The sequence below is a fragment of the Phyllobates terribilis genome, unplaced genomic scaffold (genome assembly GCF_046119375.1).
Source record: "Phyllobates terribilis strain yellow unplaced genomic scaffold, ASM4611937v1 Scaffold_138__1_contigs__length_4804227, whole genome shotgun sequence".
Lineage (NCBI taxonomy): Eukaryota > Metazoa > Chordata > Amphibia > Anura > Dendrobatidae > Phyllobates > Phyllobates terribilis.
The window spans coordinates 1,407,342-1,417,664 of record NW_027362898.1 but is presented as its reverse complement, the minus strand read 5'-3'; positions in this window follow the sequence as shown (position 1 = coordinate 1,417,664).

Genomic DNA, 10,323 nt, shown 5'->3' with positions numbered 1-10,323 from the left:
TAGTGGTGAAAAAATTCTGAAGTTTGGCCCCCCAAATTTTTAGGGTTGTACATAAAGTACTTTTTGCTGCTATTTAAACGATATATACTTCCCATATTCCTACTTATGTACATACCCTATGTTTGATTATATAGTTGTGGTATTTTACCACTAATGAGCATATTCATTCTACTGCCCTATCAATGGAATAACAATTATGCATATACTTACCCCAAGTGCCACCTTTGTTTGGGTACCCTTTGCCCATTTTTTGACTTTCATTATTATTTATTTTAATTCATAAATATATTCCATCTATATATCGTTGTAACGTGTTATTTCTCTTTGGCACAGTTGTTCTTGGGCGCTCAACATTTATACTTTATTTTGTCTGTGGTCTAATTTTTGTGGAACTGCAGGGACTAAAAAAACGATACCACATGTGTATTTTTTTTTAATATCTTTACTTTCAATGGGGCAAAGAGGGGTGATTTTAACTTTTTATTTTTTTACATTTTTTTAACCAACTAACAGCATATCAAACAAAGGGTATAACCATATAATTTACATAAAAAACCCTTAACATGCAACCTTTATTAAAGATAATTAAAATTATCCATACAAAGAAATAATCTGAAGATCAAAGTGAAAAATAATGAATGTGCAGAATTAGTCTGCTCCTATTGTCCCCTATGATGATCATTCCTGACTGCAGGGGTTGGCACCCTAAATATAGTACGACAATGGCGCCCCCACTCACAAGTCGTCTATCCCTCAAAGTCCCTATAAGTCCCTGGAAACAACAGTGAGCAATAGATTAGGGCTAATATGATAATATAAACCTAGAAAACTATATCTATAAATTAGGCAACAAGAGTATATTGTAAAATATGTATCTCTTTATTAAATCGATTAAAAACACAAAACATGTTATACGTGTTATAAAAAATTATGTGGAGGGGAAAGAAAAGGGTGGAAAGGAATAAAATTATGTTACAGAGCGAAGGAGATGAGTGTGCACTCCATGCTACATACAGGGAATACCAATTCAAAAGGTCAATATATGATAAATTGCATAGAATTTTATTATACATTACATCATAATCAAGTTTACACTGTGTTCCAAATTATTATGCAAATAATATTTTCTCAGATTTTCCCAAATTACCTATATGAATTGCAGTCATTGTAATTTTCCAGTCAAATAACTATTAGAGTACAATTGAAAGGTTTTTCTACAAACTGCCTATGATAACAGTATATTTTTAAAAAAATAAAATACTCAAAATGCATGTTCCAAATTATTATGCAAAGCAGAGTTTTCAACCTTTTCATTTTAATAAAGAACAAAAAAATGGTCATTTTTGAAATTCTAAGCATTAGCAGGTTATTACAAACTGAAATCAAACAGTTTTCAACTCAAAACTTTATTCTAGGTGATGTTACATTTGCACATAGGATCCCTTGTTCGAAATGAGCTTCTGAACTCTCTCGTCCATTGAATTTGTCAGGTTTTGGATGGTTTCTGCTTTAATTGTTTTGCATGAGGACAGAATACCCTCCCAGAGCTGTTGCTTAGATGTGAACTGCCTCCCGCCATCATAGACACTCCTTTTGATGATGCTCCAGAGGTTCTCAATGGGGTTGAGGTCAGGGGAGCATGGCTGCCACACCATAAGTTTGTCCCCTTTTATGCCCATAGCAGCCAGAGATGCAGATGTGTTATGTGCAGCATGAGACGGGGCATTATCATGCATGAAATGATCTCGATGGTCCAGATGGATGGAGTGGAGGATGGCTGGTTGATGGACACCCCATGCAAACACGGCTACGGCGCTAACAAGGAGGAGGTGGAGTAATGTTTTGGGCTGGAATCATGGGGAGAGAGATTGTCGGCCCTTTTAGGATCCCTGAAGGGGTAAAGATGAACTCCATAATGTATGCTGAGTTTCTCAAACAGCACTTCCTTCCATGGTTCAAGAAGAAGAACCGTGCATTCCGCAGCAAGATCATTTTCATGCATGATAATGCCCCGTCTCATGCTGCACATAACACATCTGCATCTCTGGCTGCTATGGGCATAAAAGGGGGTGCGTCTTATAGTCCAAATGTTGGGGAGGTATATACAATACAGACCAAAAGTTTGGACACACCTTATCATTTATAGATTTTTCTGTATTTTCTTGACTATGAAAATTGAACATTCACTCTGAAGGCATCAAAACTATGAATTAACACATGTGGAATTATATACTTAACAAAAAAGTGTGAAACAACTGAAAATATGTCTTATATTCTAGGTTCTTCAAAGTAGCCACCTTTTGCTTTGATGACTGCTTTGCACACTCTTGGCATTCTCTTGATGAGCTTCAAGAGGTAGTCACTGGAAATGGTCTTCCAACAATCTTGAAGGAGTTCCCAGAGATGCTTAGCACTTGTTGGCCCCTTTGCCTTCACTCTGCGGTCCAGCTCACCCCAAACCATCTCGATTGGGTTCAGGTCTGGTGACTGTGGAGGCCAGGTCATCTCGCATAGCACCCCATCACTCTCTTTCTTGGTCAAATAGCCCTTACACAGCCTGGAGGTGTGTTTGGGGTCATTGTCCTGTTGAAAAATAAATGATGGTCCAAATAAACGCAAACCGGATGGAATAGCATGCCACTGCAAGATGCTGTGGTAGCGATGATGGTTCAGTATGCCTTCAATTTTGAATAAATCCCCAACAGTATCACCAGCAAAGCACCCCACACCATCACACCTCCTCCTCCATGCTTCACGGTGGGAACCAGGCATGTAGAGTCCATCTGTTCACCTTTTCTGCATTGCACAAAGACACGGTTGGAACCAAAGATCTCAAATTTGGACTCATCAGACCAAAGCACAGATTCCCACTGGTCTAATGTCCATTCCTTGTGTTCTTTAGCCCAAACAAGTCTCTTCTGCTTGTTGCCTGTCCTTCGCAGTGGTTTCCTAGCAGCTATTTTACCATGAAGGCCTGCTGCACAAAGTCTCTTCTTAACAGTTGTTGAAGAGATGTGTCTGCTCATAGAACTCTGTGTGGCATTGACCTGGTTTCTAATCTGAGCTGCTGTTAACCTGCGATTTCTGAGGCTGGTGACTCAGATAAACTTAGCCTCAGAAGCGGAGGTGACTATTGGTCTTCCTATCCTGTGGCGGTCCTCATTTGAGCCAGTTTCTTTGTAGTGCTTGATGGTTTTTGCAACTGCACTTGGGGACACTTTCAAAGTTTTCCCAATTTTTCGGACTGACTGACCTTCATTTCTTAAAGTAATGATGGCCACTCGTTTTTCTTTACTTAGCTGCATTTTTCTTGCCATAATACAAATTCTAACATAGGACTATCAGCTGTGTATCCACCAGACTTCTGCACAACACAACTGATGGTCCCAACCCCATTTATAAGGCAAGAAATCCCTCTTATTAAACCTGACAGGGCACACCTGTGAAGTGAAAACCATTTCCGGTGACTACCACTTGAAGCGCATCAAGAGAATGCCAAGAGTGTTCAAAGCAGTCATCAAAGCAAAAGGTGGCTACTTTGAAGAACCTAGAATATAAGACATATTTTCAGTTGTTTCACACTTTTTTGTTAAGTATATAATTCCACATGTGTTAATTCATAGTTTTGATGCCTTCAGTGTGAATGTACAATTTTCATAGTCATGAAAATACAGAAAAATCTTTAAATGAGAAGGTATGTCCAAACTTTTGGTCTGTACTGTATATACATTGTGTGGGGTACGGGGGGAGTGGTAGCGGCGGAGGAGCGGGGCACAGGAGGCAGCTGCCTCCCGCTGCTGCCTACACTGTCCCCGCTGCTAAAGAAAATTAATATTCACTGCTCCTCACCCCCATGGGGCGTGGGGAGCACTGAATATTCATGCTCCTTAATAGTGGCACACAGTGTAGCCGCAGCGCGGCTCCTGCTGATGCCGGAATCGCCTGTGCCCGCTGTAAAAGGGCATGAATATTAAACCTCTCTCCATACCCATGGGCGTGGGGAGGGGTGAATATTCATGTCTTTTAATAAGCTGGCACACGCAATAGCCCGGCAGCAGCAGGAGCCGTGCTGCGGCTACGCTGTGTGGCGGATATTAAGGAGCATGAAGTCACTGCTCCCCGCGCACACAGTCCCGGTGTGGGGAGCAGTGACTTCCGGCAGCTGATCTCTCTCCTTGTGAGCCGTGCATGGCAGTGACGCTGCGCTTGAGGAGAGAAGAAAGGTGAGTAGGAGTGTTTATTTTTTTATGTGCAGCCTGGTGGGGATTAGGGGGACCATGCATACTAGGATAAGGATGAGGGGGCCATACATACAAGGGTAAGGATGAGGGGTGCCATGCATACCAGGATAACGCTGAGGGGAGCAGACATAACAGGATAAAGATGAGGGGGCCATACATACCAGGATAAGGATGAGGGGCCATACATGCCAGGATAAGGATGAGGGGTGCCATGCATACCAGGATAGGGATTAGGGGTGCCATGCATAGCAGGATAGGGATTAGGGGCGCCATGCATACCAGGATAAGGATTAGGGGTGCCATGCATACCAGGACAGGGATGAGGGGTGCCATGCATACCAGGACAGGGATGAGGGGTGCCAGGCATACCAGGATGGGGATGAGGGGTGCCAGGCATACCAGGATGGGGATTGCTGTGCCATGCATACCAGGATGGGGATGAGGGGTGCCATGCATACCAGGATAGGGATGAGGGGTGCCATGCATACCAGGATAAGGATGAGGGGTGCCATGCATACCAGGATGGAGAGATTCCAGGCATACCAGGATGGGGATGGGGACCACGTATAAAAAGAAGGGGGGGCATATATACCAGGATAGGGGATATTGTCAGAATTGGGGGACATTACCCCTATACCAGTGTCAGCAGAAGACCCCCTCCCCCTTAAAAGTGCATCATGAACACATTTTTTGCTTACAGTTTTTTTTATTTTCCTCCTCTAAAACCTAGGTGCATCTTATAGTCCGGTGCGTCTTATAGTCCGAAAAATGCGGTATTTCTATGTCCAAAAAAAATACTATTCATCCAATGGATATAATCCAAGAAATATGCATAATGCATGTTATATACCGTATTTTCGGACTATAAGACAAAATTTTAGAGGATGGGGGGGGGGTACGTCTTATAGTCTGAATGTGGGGTATGTATATATACAAAAAAAAAAAAAGTGTGAAACAACTGAAAATATGTCTTATATTCTAGGTTCTTCAAAGTAGCCACCTTTTGCTTTGATGACTGCTTTGCACACTCTTGGCATTCTCTTGATGAGCTTCAAGAGGTAGTCACCGGAAATGGTCTTCCAACAATCTTGAAGGAGCTCCCAGAGATGCTTAGCACTTGTTGGCCCTTTTGCCTTTACTCTGCGGTCCAGCTCACCCCAAACCATCTCGATTGGGTTCAGGTCTGGTGACTGTGGAGGCCAGGTCATCTGGCGTAGCACCCCATCACTCTCTTTATTGGTCAAATAGCCCTTACACAGCCTGGAGGTGTGTTTGGGGTCATTGTCCTGTTGAAAAATAAATGATGGTCCAACTAAACTCAAACCGGATGGAATAGCATGCCGCTGCAAGATGCTGTGGTAGCCATGCTGGTTCAGTATGCCTTCAATTTTGAATAAATCCCCAACAGTGTCACCAGCAAAGCACCCCCACATCATCACACCTCCTCCTCCATGCTTCACGGTGGGAATCAGGCATGTAGAGTCCATCCGTTCACCTTTTCTGCGTCGCACAAAGACACGGTGGTTGGAACCAAAGATCTCAAATTTGGATTCATCAGACCAAAGCACAGATTTCCACTGGTCTAATGTCCATTCCTTGTGTTCTTTAGCCCAAACAAGTCTCTTCTGCTTGTTGCCTGTCCTTAGCAGTGATTTCTTAGCAGTTATTTTACCATGAAGGCCTGCTGCACAAAGTCTCCTCCTAACAGTTATTGTAGAGATATGTCTGCTGCTAGAACTCTGTGTGGCATTGACCTGGTCTCTAATCTGAGCTGCTGTTAACCTGCGATTTCTGAGGCTGGTGACTCGAATAAACTTACCCTCAGAAGCAGAGGTGACTCTTGGTCTTCCTTTCCTGGGGCGGTCCTCATGTGAGCCAGTTTCTTTGTAGTGCTTGATGGTTTTTGCAACTGCACTTGGGGACACTTCCAAAGTTTACCCAATTTTTCGGACTGACTGACCTTCATTTCTTAAAGTAATGATGGCCACTCGTTTTTCTTTACTTAGCTGCTTTTTCATGCCATAATACAAATTCTAACAGTCTATTCAGTAGGACTATCAGCTGTGTCATCAAAGCAAAAGGTGGCTACTTTGAAGAACCTAGAATATAAGACATATTTTCAGTTGTTTCACACTTTTTTGTTAAGTATATAATTCCACATGTGTTAATTCATAGTTTTGATGCCTTCAGTGTGAATGTACAATTTTCATAGTAATGAAAATACAGAAAAATGTTTAAATTAGAAGGTGTGTCCAAACTTTTGGTCTGTACTGTATATATACTGTGGCTGGTGAGGGGTGTGGGGGGAGCGGCAGCAGCGGAGGAGCAGGGCACAGGAGGAAGGAGCCGCCTGCTGTAGCCTACACTGTGCCCGCTACTAAAGAAAATGAATATTCACTGCTCCCCACGCCCATGGGCGTGTGGAGCACTGAATATTAATTTTCCTTACTAGCCGGCACACAGTGCAGCTGCAGCACAGCTCCTGCTGCGGCCGGGCGATCGCGTGTGCCTGCCCATGGCCGTGGAGAGGGGTGAATTTTTATGCTCTCTAATAGCGAGCAAATGCGATTGATTGCCTGGCAGCAGCAGGAGCCGCGCTGCGGCTACACTATGTGTCGGCTATTAAGGAGAATGAAGTTCCTGATCCCCACGCACACAGTCCCGGCGTGGGAGCAGTGACTATTCCCGCAGTTCATCTCTATTTGTGAGGGCGCATAGCAGTCATGCACGGCTCATACGGTGAGATCAGTGCTGGCAAACAGGACGCAGCGATGGAGCAGAGGGGAGGAAGGTGAGTAGAAGTGTTTATTTCTTTTGTGCATACCAATATAGGGATGAGGGGTGCCATGCATACCTGGAAGAGGGATGAGGGGAGTCAAGCATACCAGGAAGAGGGATGAGGGGGGGCTTTGTATACCAGGATAGGGATGAGGGGTGCCATGCATACCAGGATGGGTGATTGGGGTGCCATGCATGCCAGGATAGGGATGAAGGGTGCCATGCATACCAGGATTGGGATGAGGAGTGCTATGCATGCCAGGAAGAGGGATACCATGCATACCAGGATAGGGATGAGGGGTGCCATGCATACCAGGATAAGGATGAGGGATACCATGCATACCAGGATAGGGATGAGGGGTGCCATGCATACCAGGATAAGGATTAGGGGTGCCATGCATACCAGGTTGAGGGGTGCCATGCATACCAGGATATGGATGAGGGGTACCATGCATACCAGGATAAGGATGAGGGATGCCATGCATACCAGGATGAGGGGTGCAATGCATACCAGGATGGGGATCAGGCATGCCATGCATACCAGGATGGATGGGTGCCATGCATACCAGGATGAGGGGTGCCTTGCATACCATGATGGAGATCAGGGGTGCCATGCATACCAGGGTGGGGATTAAGGGTGCTATGCAAACCAGGATGGAGGGGTGCCATGCATACCAGAATGGAAAGATGCCATACATACCAGGATGGAGGTGTGCCATGCCAACCATGATGGAGGGGTACCATGCATACCAGGATGGGGTTGAAGGTTCCATGCATACCAGGATGGGGAATTGGAGTGCCATGCATACCAGGAGGGGGGAAAGGGGTGATATGCATACCAGGATGGGGGATTAGGATGCCATGCTTGCCAGGATGGGTGTGGGGCCACTTATAATAGGAAGGGGGGGGCATATATACAAGGATGGGTGATATTAACAGAATTGGGGGACATTACCCCTATAACAGTGTCAGCAGCAGATGCTCTCCCCCTTAACAGTGCATCATGACCACATTTTTTTTTCTATTTTCCTCCTCTAAAACCCAGGTGCGTCCTATGGACAGGTGCGTCTCATAGTCCAAACAATACGGTATTATGTCTGTACATATCCAAACATAATTCCACTGTTAATGCACAAAAATCTGCTATTTATAAAATTAATTTTATCCAAAAAGTGCATTGTGCATGATATATATATATATGTGCATATCCAAATGGATTTAAATTATTTAAGCAAAAAGGAAAATTTATATATGTATGGAACTATGCCTATCCAAATCATAGGATGAACAGTAAACGTGATCACCATGCAATATCAAATGTCATAATGCAAAAAAGAATACAGAAATAAGTTCATAAAAAGTTAAATTTGTGCATATTATTACGTACTGTCCAAAGGCACATCATCACCCCTTCCACATGCTTCAACGCACGTTTTGCTACCGATTCATTAGGAAGTGAGGTGGAGGAGGAAGAGGCGATGTTTCATAGGGTGATTACAGCTGTGGTTACTTACAAATCAAGGACGCCATATTATCGGACGCCTCTACTGTCCCACGCGTCCGGATAGCCGTCCCGTCTGCGACCGAATGTGCATCACCGAAACACGACCAAAGGTCGCAGTTCAACGAAAACATCCCAGTATCAGGTACGAGAGCACACCGGAGCATGCGCAGTGTGGAGCACAGCGACCCTGCAGCCATATTAGAAAAGGGCAAAAGTGCGGGTCAGCATCAAAGTCTAAATATAATTATACGTGCCAAAATAGAATTGTATGAAATATAGAAAAAGTTCTATATATAATATAGTTAATGCGTGCATACACAATATTATTGCTTATATAATGTGTATATGTAAAAGTGAATAAACACACTATAAACTCTCTATATGTATATGATATAGGTGAATAGTTTGCTTAATTATCCTATGCAGCGCATGCGTAATATAACACACAGCGAAAGCACAACCTGGTTAAAACAGAGCAAAGATGGAAACAAGCCAACCATAATAAAGTATGTGTGTATGTATTAAAATGTTGGTTCTTGTATGAACCCATAAAAATATGTCATATACAAATGAATACATCTAATTACCTTGTGTATATATAGAGGTGAATGAATATACTAGAAGCTATCTCCATGTGATAATTTAATATCCTTAATTCAATGTGTAAGTGTATGTGAGTGATAGTTATATATGTGTATATAGGAAAAATAAAAAAGCATAAAATATAATAATAAAATATATATGAAAAAGAGATGTGGTCATGTTAGAGAGAATAATACAAAAACTATATATCTGATGTTGTACTTAGTGATGGAATACATGTGAAACTGTATGGCTGTTCGGGCGATGATGATACAAACAGTCCTCCAATCTGAAAGATATAATAAAAATTAATATGCACATATAGATTGATCACACCCTAATAACTCCTATCCCATAAACTTATATCTCCACTAACTCATAAACCACCATTAATATATACAATAAAGCCAACAATACATGTATACAGTCATGGCCAAAAGTATTGAGAATGAGACAAATAGTAATTTTTCCAAAGTTTACTGCTTCATTTTTTGTAATGGCAATTTGCATATACCTTGAATGTCAAAGAGTGATCAGCTTAACAGCAATTACTGTACTTGCAAAGTCAATATTTGCCCAGAAAATGAACTTTAACCCCCAAAACACATTTCAACATCATTGCAGTCCTGCCTTAAAAGGAGCAGCTAACATCGTTTTAGTGATTGATCCATTAACACAGGTGTGGGTGTTGATGAGGACAGGGCTGGCGATCAATCAGTCATGATTAAGTAAGAATGACATCACTGGACACTTTAAAAGGAGGCTGGTTCTTGGTATCATTGTTTCACTTCAGTTAACCATGGTTATCTCTAAAGAAACACGTGCAGCCATCATTGCACTGCACAAAAATGGCCTAACAGGGAAGAGTATCGCAGCTACAAAGATTGCACCTCAGTCAACAATCTATCGCATCATCAAGAACTTCAAGGAGAGTGCTTCCATTGTTGTCAAAAAGGCCGAGGGCGCCCAAGAAAGACCAGCAAGCGCCAGGACCGTATCTTAAAACTGTTTCAGCTGCGGGATCTGACTACCAGCAGTGCCGAGCTTGCTCAGGAATGGCAGCAGGCTGGTGTGAGTGCTTCTGCACGCACTGTGAGGCGGAGACTCTTTGAGCAAGGGCTGGTTTCAAGGAAGGCAGCAAAGAAGCCACTTCTCTCCAGAAAAAAACATCAGGGACCGACTGATATTCTGCAAAAGGTACAGGGAGTGGACTGCTGA